Raw genomic sequence first — 18,297 nt, 5'->3', positions numbered from 1 at the left:
TGCTCTGTAATGAACACCTGTAAGAATTAGTCAATAGAAAACACTTTTTTCTAGTCTCCAGAATCAAGGCAGTGACAGGTTCGTTATTTTACATATGTGTATATTGATTTATCTCTTTCTGGCAGGAAGAGCAATTTAAAAAGAAAACATCTAAACAAGACAGAAAAAGAGAAAAGCAACTGGAAGAAGAAGGTATGAAAAGTAAGATGAAGGAAAAAGAAAGAGAACATGTCCACCATGGAAAGGGAAAGAACAACTAGAACAGGACCGAGTTCCAGAAATACCAGCATTCCAGTAGTCTCCTGTGAAAGCAATTTAGGAAGTAGCAAATGGCTCTTACTCCCTCTTGGATAACAATGGCATTTGGAAATTTTACTGTCCTCAGCCTTCTGCTTTGCCCTTATTCTGGAAGCGATTCCTTTCCTGGTGTTGTGGACCAGCAGAACAAGGGTTTGTGAGCCCATTTTGTGATTGCGACCCTGTGCAGCAGCATACTTTGGTTTCTGTAGTTTAAGTTAAAATATCACTGTTCCTATGCAGGTGATAATTTCTAGCATCGGAAAAGACTGGACTTATGAGTGTGGTAACCTTTTCAACTACGCAGCTAAACTCAGCAAAAATTATAAGCAGAACTCCAGCTTGATCTGGGGTGCCTGGGAAAAGCAGGTGGAAGGACTCGTATAGTTTTGGATACTAGGGGTTTAAGTACCCTGTAAGAGCGTAGATATTAAACACACCACGTCTTCAGTATAGTGAAAAAAGCATAAAGCAGAATAGCATAAAAGCCACTTCCCTTAGAATTACCAACAAAACTCCTTTGAATTTATAAAAGCCAGCAAAGAAAGAGCCTAACTGGCAAAAGGATTATAACAGAGCAACTGTAGCATAGCTAATTGATCTGATTCAGATTAGGGTTTTTTTTCCCACATGACAATTTTCATCTCAGTATCCAAAGTCTTCCCAGCGAGGACCCAGTTGGCCAACAGTGAATACTTCAGAGTGAGGCTTTTGGAAAGTCTTCACAGGCTCTCTGAAGGAGAGGGTCTCTGAAGGCTCTCTGGGCGAACGCCCTCCCAGCACAGCAACAGAGACCACTTCCTTCCTGACTCATGATTTTATGCAGTTTTTGTGTCAGTCACAGTAATTGCACTCACAGAGCAAAAATACTAAAAATACATGAAATTTGCTTCTAGCTTCCCTTTTAATGGGATTTAGCAGCTTGAAACGAGGAGAAACTGTGCCATGTGACCCATCGGTTCTCTGCATGTTACAGTCTACCACTCTTTTAGACCATCATTGATCTACAGTTCAGGGGACAGACACTTCTGTTCTGAAATGTATATTCTGTATTACTTATTTTTTAATTACACTTCTTCAAAAGAAAATGTGTATTAAAATCAAATGGATATTAGTATAGCCAAGCAGCGTAGCAGCAGTTCCCTCAGAAGAGGTATCAGTCGAAAACAAGCAGGGAGGAAGAAGTATCGACTCTTGCTTTATCTGAAGTAGAACTTAATCTGTAATCATTCTGCAGGCTTCCAACTTTCCAAGCAGACACCCCAGCAATAAATATTTACTTCCTGGCACTTGGAAATGCTTTCTAAGACATTTTCTCCTTTCTCATTTGCAATATGGTTCAGTGAGTAATGTTTGAAATGCTAATGATGAAAACTTACTTTCGGAAGCACAGAAACTCTCAAGTACAAGACTATGTCTTTCTAGTCCTGAACTGAGAGTAGAAATAACAACTACCGTAACCCCCAACTCTCCAGTACTTCACTGACTCTGCCATACAACTGTGCACTCCTGACTTCAGAAAATTCAGTTTCCCATGGCAGGATCCCCAAACTCACCACACTAGAGAGAAAAGCTTCACCATACCTAAGTGCCTTGGTCAAGAAGGAAAAAGGATTCTTGTTGCCCAAAGCAATTGTAGGACTGCCCTGATGTGCTGGGGCAATACCCATCCTAGAGTTCATTGAGTACGCCCAGACCCAATGTAGATGGGGTGACCCCCACACAGTGGTCAGCCTCAGTGCTCCATTGCTCTCAAGCCAGCAGCCATGACGGGACAGTGCCAGGACAGACAAACACAGCCTTTGATTACAGGCTGTTGTTACAGCAATCGCATCGGGCATGCACATGTCAACTCTTCCCTCCAACAGTAGCTCATTTCATAGAATCATAGACTCATAGAATGATTTAGGTTGGAAGGGACCTTGAAGATCATCTAGTTCCAACCCCCCTGCCATGGGCAGGGACACCTTCCACTAGACCAGGTTGCTCAAAGTCCTATCCAACCTGGCCTTTAACACTTCCAGGGATGGGGCCTCAGCAACTTCCCTGGGCAACCTGTTCCAGTGTCTCACCACCCTCAACGTGAAAATTTTTTTCCTAGTATCTAATCTAAATCTCCCCTCTTCCAGTTTGAAGCCATTACCTCTTGTCTTATCACTACATGCCCTTGTAAAAAGTCCCACTCCGTCTTTCTTGTAGGTGCCCTTCAGATACTGGAAAGCTGCTATATTTCTAAAAGAAGGGTTATGCACCCTTTAAACAAGAGCCAAAAAGACAGTAATTTAAAGAACCCAAACTCCCTTCGCTATCAGAAGGAAGACGCCAGATTGGCTTTAATAGCAATTCTATTTTTTAATTAAAAAGTCCTGTGCTCTTATGACTGAAGTCAAACACCCCTGAAGTCCTCCGCTTCACGTGGTTCCAAGTTGGATCTTCAGGGCACTCTGTAAGGGGCCAGCTATCCTTAAGTTATATCACTGAACCAAACAAAACTCTTGTTTCCTTTTCTTCTTTAAAAGTTTCAGATTGGGATGATAATAACCTAAAATATTTGACCGAATGCCATGTGCCTTATAATTAAGTAGAAATGTTACTCTCTTCAAATCCCTGGCTCCAAAGTTAAAACGCTTTCCTACTGAAACACTGGTATGATTACAAGCCAAATAGTTGAAGCAAAAGAGAACTAAAGTACCACTATAGAGTGTTAAGAGTGTTAAGAGTTATGGGAAATGTTAATCTGAGGTTCAAATTCTGCTTCCGTTTACACTATTGTAAATCCAGCCTAGCAGCCTTATCTTCACTGAAATTGCTGTGGATATACAAACTTAACATTAAGAAACCATGTCAAAAGAAAACTCATGATGAAGTTTTAAGGATGGGTGGGCTGAGCTTCACTACCAGCTCACTGCCATAGGAGACAAGAGGTGACTCTGCCCCTTTCAGCCCTCTCTTTGCACCCCTTTATCATTCTGTTTATCTCATACCAATACTTGTGCTCTTTAAACCCTGAGCAAGGTCAGTTCTAGGATAAAAGTCACAAAGGAAAACTTTTTTATTTTATTTTTTTTAGAAAGGAAAACAGTTTTCTAGTGGGTTAATGTGTTGAATCAGTTCATTGAAGATGAATTTAAGATTAAGGCCGCAGCTGATGCAAGGAAGAAGTAAAGCCACATATTCCTTCGGTAAAGTGGAAAAACAGTTACTCACTGCCTGACAGTATTTAACACCAAAATAGCTCTCCTAAGGGTCAATAGAAACACATAGAGCCTAGCAAAATGGTCGAAACTCAATAATCCATGTTGGTTACCATGGAAAAATTATGAATACAGACACAATCAGGGTTTGTCCAAGTTAAGAATGACTAATCTGGTATTCACCACCAGCCGCCTTTTAACTGGACAGACACCAAGTATGAGTGTATTCATTTCATTATTTCTTTATATTTACCACAAGAAAAGGAATATTACTTAAATATTCCTGAATTATTGGGCTTTTTCTTTTTTTTTCTTTTAAACATGGAGTTTTTATGATTTCAGGAGAAAACTATTCGCCTGGATTTCCAGGCCCTGAGCTTAAGCAAGAATAATGAGTGGATACCATATAACCTGCAGTTTAAATAAATAAATCAGGCCTTCAAAAAATGTTGCACTTGTATTATTGCATTAAAAGCTGTGAAACTGAAATCTGAATTGTGAATCTTTTTATTTGCTTTGTAGTTAGAGAACATGCAGGGTTCATGTTTTCAAGTTTTTCTTTGCTCGTACGAAGTTAAGAAACCTTCTTTTGAAGGGCTGACACTTGACACCCCAGCAGGAACTTGAATTTAAAAAAAAAAAAAAAAAGAAGAGAGATACCACAAAAGTTGTAATAAAACTGTAACAGTGAGGATCTTTTTTCCTTCCCAACACTCATTTTTGACTCTCCTTGCTAACCTCACTAAAGTCAGCTTAGTTGCTCTACGTTTTAAATGTGTTTCTAAACTAAAAGGTAGGCTTTATATAGAAGGAACGTAGTATGTGTAGTAGCACACTTAAATTGCATGTGTTTAAAAACTAAATCAACATAAAAGAAGTGCAAAGCAAGCAGCAGTGTCAGGCAGCAACAACCAGAGGTTACCAGGACAGAGTACAGCATGGTGGTTTGTTTAAATCTGTGGTTTACACTGCTGATTTGTCACTTCAGAATTAAAATGCATTTATCCCTCCATACATCCTACTGTGAAGTACAGAAATGCGACTTCCACTATAGATACAAGGAAATATGGCATAGAGGCTACTGTCACATTAGTCAGAAGGTCATATTTGCACCTGACTCCAAACTCACCATTCATACATACTTCTTAAAGATCAATTTACATTTCAGGACAAACCAACTAGATCACCAAGTAAAGCAGCTCAGGTATAAGAAGAATTTGAACTCTACTCTTAAATATAATATAAATTTAACTGTCCCCAGCCACTTCTGCAAATTCAAGCACATTTATTTAAGTCTGTACACAGATAACCACAGAGTTCGAGGTCCAGGTTCACAAGCCAGTGAGAGGTTGGTGCTCAAAATATCATGTGTGGATGTCACTTCCTTGGCAACATGAGGTCCAGTTATTCTTTTGCTTTTCTACAGACGAAAAGCCAGAGTCTGAACAAAAATATGAACCGCGATGTGTGGATGCACTAGAGTTTGTTGGGCTACAGGAAGACACTGTGTAATTTGTCATCCTGAAGTACTGTTACAGCTCTCCAATTTACAAGCTAACTTCTACTGGGAGTTTGCAAACAGTATCTATAAAACCATACATGGGGGAAGATACAGGACATCAAGAGAAAGAATATCCCCAGGATGGGAAAGAAAGAGCCTACAGGAAGGAAGATGGAGGTATGGTGGTTACTGGGTTACTGTATCAGAGGGGCAGGTAATGAAAAACCTCCATGCTGCTCTTGTTCCAGCCCTCATGCATCATTTCTAGCTGGAGCAGCCAAGGAAAAGTTAAATGAGGAAGGGAAGCTGGAATGGAACATCCTGGTCACCTCTACATCCGGCACCGTCCTGTGTTTCCTTATTAGCCAAATATAACCCAGATTTATTTCACTGTGGTATTTTCTTTTGAATCAGCATATTCTTCATTTTTTAATTGAAGCATATGTTGCCAAAGCTGTAGGAAAACATACAAGCTCAAGAAGGCAGCTAACGATTACTGCCATTATACATGTATGTAGAAGTGATATATTACCACCTCCAAGCAATTCACCTATCTGAAAAAGAGAACAAAAAGGATGTAATATTACCAAAACTATATGGAATTACTAATTTTCTTATAAATAGATATTTAAATAATGCTGAAATCTTTCTTCAGCCTACAGAAGCCTGACATTTACATATGTTGTTAAAGGAACAAAAGAAAAACCTTTGGTAAAAACACAGATGCAACTTGTGAAGTGAACCACAGCTACCTCTCTGCAGTGTTTTCTTGTAACATTTTTAAGACCTTTAAGAATCTGATAAAAGGAATCCAGAAACAGACAAGAAAGATTTTTTGCTTTCCTACCCATTTCTTTGATGCCCCTGACCAAAAGAAAATTAATTTTACATTCTGCATCAACCAGCAAATTTTGAGTTGCATTTCAATTTTAAAACTTAGAGTTTTCTTCATGAATTAAATATGGCACCTAGTAATACAATCACTACAGTAAGCCTGGGATTTTAGTTCCAATAATACATTGATTAAACTCTGCCCTCAAGAGTTTCAGTTTTCAGTATGACAAAGGTTGCTTTGATTATCTCACATCTGCATTATCTATGTATTAGGGTTTAAGTACAGTGCCGTGATTTGGAAGGCATGTGGTATCGTGCCTGTCATATATAATCTATACACATACGCACGAATTAAAGCCCATTGAGCTGGATTCCCTGGAGCCTCCCTGGAGCTCAGCTGGCATAGCTGCACTGAAAATTGGTCCCATTATCATGAGACAGACAATCACTTCTTGCCTCTGCCTTCCCCGCCCCCTCCAGTTGTCCTTCATGGGGCTGCTTGCCGCATCGTTTGTGCACTGCCAGTGCTTTGTTGCGGGGACTGTGGCCTTTGAATTGCTCCTGCCGCTTTGCTAACACTGCCAGAAACAGAAGCATTTGCTGATCAGCATATTATTAATAATTGGTTTAATTTGGTCTCCCCATCTCTGTCAGTCTTCCACGCAACAGAAGCATGCAGAGCAAACCTGGGTAAGCTCTTTTAACAGTCTACATAGTACAAGCTTCTTTTCACTTCTAGACTCCTTAGCTTGAAGTTTAGCCCAAATTAGAATATATGCTAACAGGTTACAGTGCAAGAAAGTGTGGTCTTAACTAAGCATAGCTTGCATCTTCCTGAGGCAACACAACTTGGATTTTGGGCCAGCTGCTGGGGACCTCTACGCAGCAAACAGGGTGCAGCTGTATCTTGGACACGCTTACATAAACACCTGTGAAAACCCACTATAAAGGACAAGCAAAGAGGGTATAAACCATCAGGAAATACTGGTTACCCACTAGTTAAAGTTCCTGCAGCTTTTCTACTTTGTCTTTTGCAGAAGTTCAATCTCCTTTTGCTAAGCATGTTTGTACAGCCTTAAAAGCAAGCTTCTTGCATGAAGTTCAAATTACTTCATATTTCCTGCTGTTTTAACCTGAGTTAGTCAGCTTTGGTTAACCGATTCGGGTTAATGCTTAGACTTAAGTGTTTTGTACTACTGATACATCCTTCTAGAATATACTAGCAGCCATTGGCTAAAGCATTTCAACATCACAGCTACATCCTAGGCTAGACAAAATGTAACCGATAGATTAAACAACATGAAAAGATCCACAAGCTGGCAGACGCACCATGAAGATACAGACAACCTGAGTGGTTCAAATTCATTGGTGGTGCAAATATACGTGGAGGCAGCTCTCTGTCCGTTGGATTATGTTTGAACATCAGCTGAAGTGAGCCTTACCTCAGCTGTGAAAAATCAAAGCCGTATTTGCAAACCCTTGACAGCATCAGCTAAAAAAAGTATAAAACACAGATGACATTATAATGCTAGTCATGAAAACCTGCAAAAGTTTGCAAATCTTCAGATACGGGTAAATAGAAAAAAAAAAAAAATTCATATTCACCTCTGCTGGAAAACATCAGACAAACAAAATTACAGCAAGTGGGTGCAAGTGCATAGACCTAGTCTGGACTTGCATCAAGATTGATTTCAAGTACATTAGAGATCCAATATGAATGTTTTGCACAACTTGTTTCAGGCTTTGCTTTTGTGAAGTGAAGGCAAGAGCCCGTTTCCTCTATGTTGAGTGCAGCTAACAGGAGTTGTAAAATGGTTTTGGCTGCCTGACAGGGCATAATACTTTTATCCTCTGACCTTGCTGAGAAAAGGGCCAAGGCTGGCATAGATGCACACTTGCACATTTTTTCCATCGTATAACGGATTATCCTGATGCAACTAATTATTGCGGTGTAAACACAATTTTATTTTGATGCTTATCATTTCTCAGAATGAGAAACACCTTCTGCTACTGAGTTTGTAAATACATACACTTTTTTAAAACCTTGCTTGTAATTGTGTCTTTTTATAGGAAGAATAATATTTTGTATGCTATGTCACCGCCAATGCCAGAAGTAGACATTAGAGTTCAACATATACGGTCTGCGCGTTCTGTGCAATAAACATGCTCACTACAAGATACATGGCCTACATGCCAAACCCACCTGAAAGTTGGGGGGAAAAAAGTATCTTGGATTTGGAAGTTTAAATTAGGTGCCCAAATAAAATAACCTGTTTTCAAAGGCACCCAGCAGTTTCAGACAGAAAGCAAACAAAAAAAAATCAAGCCTTCTTTTGTTGGCTGTCTAAATATGGTTCTATATCTTAATTAGATAATCAAATTTGAATTAAGAAGTTTGCCTCCATTTTAAAAATGTTGTTCATCTGACCACACTTGTAATGGCAAACAGCTCAAGCCACTAAAATCAAAGGGTAAGCTAATTGTATTAGGTAAAAGCATGCAAAGGACTTGACTTTACAAGCCCTTCATACACAAAACTCCCACTGCCTGCAGGATTGGGACCTTACACAGAGATCCAAGACCTTCCTAGTTCTTTCAGGTCTTTTTTTCATGCTGGAAGAGCTAGGTTGCCATCTGGCACTGGCTTGCAGCAGCTATGCCAAATGAACTTAAGCAAACATATCAGCACAGGTATGATTAACAATTAGAGGGGGACAACTACTGCATTTTAATTTATCTAAACAAAAGCTCGTGGGGAGTCCGCACCTCTGAGTTCATGTCATGTCCCACTTTTTCATCTCTAGAATTTATTCTTCAACTTCAGTGGTCTGGAGAAGGGTTCATCCAAATCACTGCTCCCAAGCATATTTTGGGTTAAACTTTTAGGATGAAACTTTTAGGATGAAACTTTTTGCCTTGAACCATGCATACTCTGTTCAACATAAATATATATATACATATCACTAAAAAAGCTCTTTTGATAAGTTCAGTAAAATGCTTAGATTTTCCTAGTTTAATTGAATTCACTAGTACTTTTAAAGCTGTCCCCCAATATGCCTTTCTGTTTAACTTGAAATACAGTTTGGCTCAATTATGCAACTGAAGAAATAAATTTATTTGCACAGAAGAAAGCAATAAACAGTTCACAAGTTAGAAAATGCATTTTAATGGCCTTAGAAAGACTGGGAAATTACTAAGTGTAGTCATATTTTCCACAAAAGTGACAGATCTTTGCAGGTCTTTGCACAAGTCTCTTGGAAGGCGTTGAGCAAATCTCTTGAATAGTGGAGGAAAAGGCAGTTTTCTCTTTACACCACAGAAATGTGTTCTTTCTAGGCTCCAGGTGAGGGATTTTTATCCCACGGAAGTGAAATGCATAGCTTTTTTAAAGCCCAACTACTTGTGGCTTGCTTGCAGAGAGTGACTGTGTTAGTTTAACTGTGGTGAACATGTGAAGTTCTAGCAAGTGGTTTTCAAATCCTCCATTTGTGCAAGGCCAAACAATTCAACTTAGCTGACTCTGTTAAGACTGAAAGGCCAGACACCGGACTGAGTTCATTCAGAAGAGAGCACAGGCTGTTTAGATTTGAGAGATCGGACAGGAAGATAAAGAAAGCTGCCCTGTGTGCGTGGTTTTGTGTTTAGACAGGGCTACCAACTCTACTCCTTTCGTCTCTCACCCTCCTGCTTTGGGGATTGAACTACCTCAACTGCACCCATGCAGTGACCGTTACCTGTGACACTTGTGCAGAGCAACCCTGCTGTGTGTGCACAATGAAGCCATTATCCCAGGCACATCAGACTGTTCTCACCCATGGTAACAGACATATTTTGGACTCTTGGAGTTACCGTGCTTACTCAGGGTAAATATATGTCCTTGAGCAGTAAGTCTGGAGTACCCTGAACATGCACGACACCTAATGCCTATCCACAATCAGCATCACAAGTGCAATAAGTCTCACAAGTTCCTTCTTCTCTATTGAACAGAAACACAAGCAAGCATGTCAGCTGGGTCTGCGTCCTGGGTGTCCAAGAATTTATGTTGCCCAAAGAAAATGCTGCTAGAGGTGCTATAGGTCAGGGTCTTCCTCCTAACAATGAACACAAGAAAACAGAGCATCTCTGAGCAGGTCCTGCCTGCCAGACCTTTGGGTCAGATTGTGATAATCACAATGCAGGATAGAGTAACTTACAGTTTGGTCCAATAAGCCACATAAAGCTCGGTGAGATCCCCTTTTCTCAGCCTCAGTCCTTTCCTATCAGCCACTGCCAGGCAGGAAGAGTGGAAACAGAACAGCACACAGAAACTGTCTCTATATGGCAGCTGGGAGCTTTCCTCCTCCAGGGGAATTCCTTACTGGCCATTTGCAAGCACAATTCAATCCCCTGCATCAGCTTAAAAATAAACTAGAGAAATCTGGTGATGAGAGACAGAACCTGGGACCTCTCTGCAAGTTGCTCCTCAGCTGCACAGGCCCTCCCTCCAGCCATAACCTTCTGGATCTGTAAGATCTCCAAGCAGGTTTTGAACAAGGTCCAGGTAGGTACAAAGATTTGTACGTGCCATGAGGTCGGTTGAATGGTGTCCAATCAGGAAGTCAACAGGTGTTGGCTTTGCCAGAACCAATGGGAGGCAGAACACATGCCAAAGTTGAGTCAGTGAGCTCAGTTTTGCTCACAATGAGCAAAAATCATAACTTACATAGCAGTAACACACACCGAGGTCGGTTTGCTGTGCTACCGAAAAAGTGCATTAATCTAGAGGCTAGAACAATCAAGCCAGCAGTTAGAAAAAAAAGTACCTCTTCAGACTCATGCCAAACCAACAGAAATGCCACTTACATTCTTACAGCTAGCATCCAAATAACTGATCACATTTCATCATGAAGAAACACGTTGCTATTGCCCAAGGCAAGCACAGAATCTACTGAGGAACCAAATGGGAACAAATAAGATATTAAGCCTGAACTTGATGAGCAACATTCCAGTTCCTGCCATATTTTTTGGTGAGGCGTGTATTAGGAAGGCAGATTATTCTATGGAATTTGTTAATTTTCTGTGAAATTTACCTAACTGTCGCAGAGTGCAACCCTGAAGATCAGGAAAAGATGTATACCTCTGGCCTTTGAAGGACAGGGAAGATGATCTAGGTTAATATACTGAGGAACGCAGCTCTAGGTCTCTCTCACTTCTCTTTTTTATTTATTTTGGTAGAAAGGGATGAGCAGGCATGTATATATGTGTGCATATCTCCTTGCAAGTATTGCAAGGTAGGATAAATTGAGAAATAACACAGGCAGAAATGAAACGAAGCGATTTTAAAAGTGTGTTAACACAGTGATCATGAGACCTGCTTTGAAAGAGTACGTCATACAAGAACCTGGTACTTATTCTTAGCCCAGAAAAAAATTTGCCTGTGGTACAAGCTCTTTTGTTATCAATATGACTAGTGAAGTATGCTGACATTTTGTTCACCAGCTCATAGACAGACTCTAATAAAACAACCTAAATCATTCCTACAGTAAAGGCAGCCAATCACCACAGCTACAATAATGTTACTTCCCTGTTTTATAAAAGCATTGAAAAAGTATCCTCAGCTTCTGTAAGCACAGTGAATTAAATTGCTAAGGAATTACAGACTAGCAGCATTTCTAGGATCAAATTGACCACACATACCTCTGTTCACTCTAGAAGGTCCCTGAGCAGCTCTTCCATTTCCTTCCTATCTATAGCGAAAGCTCAGTGTATTTCTCCCTCATCCTTGTCACGTTTATTTCTCCCAACAGTGTTGCTTCTTTCCTGTCTGAAGATAAGTAATTCAGTATTACCACATAAAATTCTGAGGACAGATGAGTTAAGGGTCCTGTAAGATGTCCATCAAAACCAGATTTTTGCTCTGCAGACATTTGTGGAAGTGCTTGAAGCTATGATTGCCTGTTATTTCCAGTCTCTAACGCCCAAATCATTACTGTTCTACCCACTGAGGCCTAAAACATTCCCTAAAATACTTGCATTGATTAGACATAGCTTTTAAAAACTATTACATCCAAGCTGACAGACAGATGATAATAACTGTGTGGTCTCATAACCTTGACCAGCAAACAAAATAGAGGCATCATAGCAAAGCCTTGCTATAACTAGTTTCCCACAGTTTCAGCTTTCCTCATAGCAGCAACCACAGATTGCGCGCACTTTGGGGCAGGGCTCCTTTTCCCCCCGTTTATTTAATTTTCAGTTTGAAGATCTCTAAAATCAGAAAAAAAAGACTCAGTGGTTCAGCGCTTTAAGTTGCAAAATGCCAGGACCACCTGAAGCTTCCCATATCAGCATTTATACAAGGTGCCATTCTTTCACCCTTCCCAGTGCTGAAGAGGAACTGAACAGACAAGAGGAAAACATTGCTTAGGAGCCACTTGCCTGACGTGCACATGTGCAGCAAGCACATACTCCTGTGTTTTGTAAGCGACCTGTCAAGTCTCATCCATAAAACTCTTTCAGCTGACCTCTGTCTGAATCTATCACAGCAGCACCAACAACTCACCCACTCCAGAACAGTGGTTCTGGAGCAGAAGAGGGGTGGTTGCACTGTAAAGCAGCAATGTCTGTGCTTCCCACTAGGTCTCTTCTCTCCCTTCCCTCCAATACACAAGCAAGAAGGACCTATACTGGAAGAGATGCTTTCTAGGGTTGCAGCCTGCAGTATGTCTTGATCACATAATATGATATTGCTGAGGAAAGCCATATAACCCAAAGAGGTGTGCCCTCACAACACAAGCCAGTGCCTGCAGCTGCACACACTGAACAAGATGGAAATAACAAAGGCTATAGAAAGCTTTCTAATTTCCCATGCAACTCAGGACAAAGACTTGAGGCTGATGCAACACTCATCTCTCATTAATCTAAAAAAAAAAAAGAGGAGATTATTTTCAAACTTAAAATATGTGTGAAGTATTCATTAATCGCCGTTAAAAAATAAAATATCCAATGAACAGGGCTCTGTCTGCTTAGCCATGCTGAACAGGAGCTAAAGGTACCGGTTCTGCAAGAGGCATCCTCAGACCCTGCTGTCTAATGTGACTCGGTGGCACCTCAGATACTTTGCAGTGGGTCCTGTTTGGTTCCATGAATCTAGACTGAGACAAGGCATTTATCTCAGTTTGCTCATCACAAAAATACTAAAACTACGTGTATGATCATTGCATGCTGTGATAAATAAGCATGGAAGAATGCAAAATACAAGTTATGCCTTTGTAAAGATTGCTCACAAATCAGAAGACAGATCCACCCCCCACCCCCCCAGTTAAATCTTGTTATCCATTTTTTCATCTTACTTCCCGATGAAATAAAACAGCCAGAGAAATAAAACACAGCCAAGTCTTGGAATGGTTAATATATCGATACAATTTCAGTTGGCAAACAAACGTCCCTAAGACTCATTTATAACCATGTTTAACAGTGACCCCTGGTGGTGTTCGGCAGCATCTTTGCTTTTTGTTGGGTGTTAGGCAAAGAATATCAAATAAACCAGACTAAAATAAATCTGCCTTTATACTGCAGGACCATATCAAAGTCAGCCTCGCAAGGGTCCATAAAAGCCCAACCGAGAGTGCAACACTATGTTGCTGTGTATCGGTTGGCCATTTCTCTTCAGCCTTAGTATTGTAAAGACCAGGTTTCCAACGTCTGGCTAAGGATTGGAGTATTAGTTCACAATTTATAAAAATAAAAACCAAGCAAAAAACATCCACAAGAACTTCCATTGGCACATATTATGGAGATCTAGATGACAAATTTGTTGACAACATTTTATTTTAATAACATCTCACTAAGGAATTATCTTCTTTTTACAATCGAGCCTATTGTTTCAAATATGATTAATATTTGGGTCATGTGTTTACATTATTTGCATATTGCAAAAAGCCATGGCATAATATCTATTTTCGCCATAGTCAGGGTCTACATTTGGGGATTTGAAAGGACAGTAAATGCTGGCTAGCTGTTTCTGAGTCATGCAGGACTGCTGAAAAGGAAGAGACTGAGCAATAGCTAAAGACTGGAGCAGGAAAGTAAAAGACAGGGAGAGAGGAATCTGGAAATAAGCAGAAGACGAGAAATGCCAGATCCTAGGCATAATGGCTGCATGAATACAGAAAAATGAAGCTAGAGAAGACAGTGAATTTTATGACATTTTTGTGATCCGTGAGAAACATTAAAGACAGATGGGTACAGGTCTCCAATCACTACAATTACCTGTGCAAACCATAAACCATAAACTAAACCATATGTAGCCATAGCCACATGTGAAGTGTCTAGTTTGACTTGAATTTAATCAGGTATTTCTATCAGCAAACCCTAAATAAATAGATAAATAAAGAAAGAATTGAGAAAAAAAAAGAGAGAAAACTATTAAGACCAATTCTACTGTGTATTTTACTTTGGTACTTATACAGCAATTTGGATCAATAGAAGAGTTAATGACATGAAACATGTCCAAAAAATCACTACCTAATACGTATCTTCACACATTTATTAGACCTACAGTGGAAAATAAACTACAAATGCCATCCTGCTTTAAAACAAACAAAAACAACAGAAAGAAAAGAAAATAAAAAAGAGAGACAATATGCAATAATGGTTATGAAAAAGAAAAGTGTCTGTCCTGGTTTCAGCTAGGGTAGAGCTAATTTTCTTCCTGTGTGTTTTGGATTTAGTATGAGAATAATGTTGATAACACAGATTGGTTTAGTTGTTGCTAAGTAATGTTTACGTTAAGTCAAGGATTGTTTCAGCTTCTCATAGAAGCTGAGCAGGAGCTTAGACAGGACAGGCTGACCAAATGCATATTCCATACCATAGACATCATGCTCAGTATATAAACGGGGGTTGGCCAGGGAGCAGGAATCTGCAATCTGTGCTTGGGACAGTCTGGGCAATCGATCACCGGGTGATGACAGCAATTGCATTGCATCATTTTATTTTCTCTATTCTAGTATTATTATTATTATTATTACTACTATTATTATTATTATTTCTCTTCCATTACTGTGCTATTAAACTGTCTTTATCTCAACCCACGACGGTTTTTTTTCCTTCCTTTTCTCCCTCTTTTTTGAGTGTGTGAACGGCTGCGTGTTCCTAGTTGCCGGCTGGGGTTAAACCGCGACAGTGTTTTAACTCTACAAGTAACCACTGAAAGCTCTAACCACCCCTTAATCACAAGTGTCACTTTCCACTTAGGCTAAAGATCAATTTGTAAGTTTTCAGTTTTCCAAAAGACGGCAGAAATTGACAGACACACAAACCCATCAGCTGATTCGAGTCTTGTACAGCAACACTAGAGGGCAGGAGAGCAGCTTTTAGATAAGAGTTGCGATTTCAACAGTTCATCGGGCCAAAGGTGTGCCGAGGAATTCCTCTTTCATAAGGGTACAAAACTGAAATAAGGTATTTCTGTTCTTATAGACTGCTTACCACTGCTAAAAGTATCATGATTTTTATTCCTGCGTACTAGCACAGGCAAGGCAGTCCAAATTGGAGCTGAAGAAATTAGTTTGCAATGAAATATCCTTTCACTAACACTCTTTATTTTTAAACATAAGCCAGCATCCCTCCGTCCATCTCTTCCACTTATGTAATCTTTACAGGCAGATTTAGTTAATGTTGCATTAGGCTTCTCTCCCTGAAAAGGAATTTTATATATTGTTTGGAATATCACAGTCAATTGTAAAGAGTTCTTCAGATTCAGTGGGCTTCCTTCCCCATCCATGGGCTGAGGACCACCAGGGTCTGCTCTCACAATTAATTTCCTTGATACAGATGGTCAAGATCAACAGCCTCTCCTGGGCCAAAAGCATCTCTGACTATTGTACAAGGAAGATGTGATCTTATTTAGCCTCAGCGAGAATTAGTGTCTCTGACCGCACATAGTATTTCACAGAATCACAGACTGGTTGAGGTTGGCAGGCATCTCTGGAGGTCATCTGGCCCAACACCTCTGCTCAAGCAGGGCCACTGAAAGCTGATTGCCCAGGACCGTGTCCGCACAGCTGTTGAGTATCTCCAAGGCTGGACACTCCACAACCGCCCTGGGCAACCTGTGCCAGTGCTGGGTCACTCTTACAATGAAAAAGTATTCCCTGATGTTCAGATGGAAGCTCCTGTGTGTCAGGTTCTGCCCATTGCCTCTGATCCTGTCACTAGGCACCAGTGACCACAGTACTTCTTTATTTCTAAGATGCACAGACATGCATAACTCTTTGTCACATCAGAACATTTTTAAATCTGCAAGTTGGCACTAAAACAAAGAAATCAAAACCAGTTTGGAACCTCAGGTTAGGAACTTCTGTCATAGCCAGCACTATCTTAAAAGGGGAGTGCACAGGGTCCCCCTGAACAAATTACAGGCTTGAAACTCCGTCACAAGAAAAAGCACGCTCAATTCTCACTCCTACACATGACAAGTGTCTAGGGATGCAAAATGAAGAGGGGATTCACACCACGAGCACAAATCTGTCAAAATGCAAATGTGATTATGCAAAAGGACAAACGCACCTGCAAGAACAGTTTTTGCGATCTATCTAATATTTAGATAAAACGTGAGTTTTGTCTACTTGTTGTGGGAACATGTTCTTTTTTTCTTTTTTTCTTTTTTTTTTTTTTCTAAAAAGTTTCCATGAAATGGTGAAGTGCTTCTCTGATACGCAGGCTGATGCATGGTTCAGTATGCAACGTTCAGGATAAGGACTATAAAGTGATTAAAGCAGCTTTTTATTTTGGAAGCTAAATAAATAAATAAAAACAACTCCTGGTGAGAGACTCAAGGGATTAAGTTTAGCATCTCAGTAGAGTTGCTGATTAGTCAAAAATACTGTTTTCATCCTCTGGAATGAAATTGTCATCCATTTCAGCCAAACAACAAAACTGTACAAGAACATGGAATCCAGATACATGTCTTTGAAAAACCTGTAACCTTCAGAGCAAGAGCAACAAAAGGAGTTAAAAGACAACCTTCAGAAGGTAATGATAGTGACAACAATAAACATGGAGAGGAGAAAAAAATGAAAGAAAACCTCATTCCAAAGATGCTACAAAATCGCTTTTCAAGGAAAACAAAAGTTGAAGTATACATACTTACATTCATTTTAGCTACTCTCTGCTTCACATGTGTTGCATCTCATGCAGCCATTAATTCCTTTTCTTTATGAAACTGAAGGACACAAGTGCAAAGGTATACCGTCTTGGTGTAAGAAGGCTGTGTCTGTCCTGGTACAGCCACCTGAGAAATGTAAAAGTTGTTTCCTGTGTATGATTGTTTCAAACATTGCATCTTAGTAACAGAACAATCAAAATCCGTATTTCTTTAAGAAGAAATGCCAACAAACTGGATTTCAAGTTAGCTAACCAGAAAACACATCATGGATTTTTTTGTCCACGCTGGTGAACTGCAGCAGTGAGCAGTCCTGTTCACAGTTAAGGGAGATGAGTAACCAGCTGTACAGCTGCTCAAGCTACAAGCCAAGAAATACGTGCTAGGTGTCATAGTCAACAGATAAAGTTTTCTCATTACTCACTATCTCACTGTCCCAAAGTCTAGTGAGCAAACCTTTAACCAAGCAGACACATTCCTATAATACACAGCATGCATATTTCAAGTAAACATCAGATTTTTACTTCAAATGAAATGTCAGACTGATCAAAACTATGCCCCAACCCCAAAGTTCTTAAAATATCAGAGGATGTGTATGTTGCATTACTTACAGTTCACAAGCATCTTCTGGTCTGCTTCCTCCCTTCTCTCTGCATCCAACTATCTGACTGCTTTCTGCTCCCATACCTGTGCTGTGTCGAACAGTAAGAGTTACTGTTATGGCATGTAAAATTTTTTTTTGTTGTTGTTTCCAGATTGCTCTGCTGCAGCCCTGAGCATGAAAAACACACCTGAGCTACCTGTCTACATCTTTCTGTTCTGGCAACGGAGGGGTAGAGGGAGAAGATATTTTTAAAAGGTCAGGCCCCTAAGTCCCACTACAAGGAGGACTCTATGGACTATTTTGAGAACTTAGATACCCAATGCACATGTAGACACACAGGACAGGATTCAAGTCCCTAAACATGGCCATCTAGTGTCAATTTAGGTATTGCTGTGAATACATCTGTCCTCCGAACCCCAGACCAGGGCTCTTCAGTAGACTAGTCCCATAGAGATGACACAGGAACTCTACAGCAACTGAGAGAATACTTAAAGTTAACAACACTCCTACACGTGGAGAAATTAATTGAGGTCCTAGGGTAGGCTCCATTTGATATTAAGTCACTTACATTTGGGTAACTATGAGATGGGTGCTTAAGGTCCCATTCTAGTCAGTAAAATCTAATTAACACAACTAATGGAGTCCAGAGAGCCCCCAGTGCAGACTATGTTTGGTCAGCTGAATTATTGTTTTTGCTCCACTGACAATGAAAACTTCCAGA

The sequence above is a fragment of the Vanellus vanellus genome, assembly GCF_965231255.1.
Source record: "Vanellus vanellus genome assembly, chromosome: 1".
Classification (NCBI taxonomy): Eukaryota; Metazoa; Chordata; class Aves; order Charadriiformes; family Charadriidae; genus Vanellus; species Vanellus vanellus.
Note: the sequence above shows the minus strand (reverse complement) of the source record.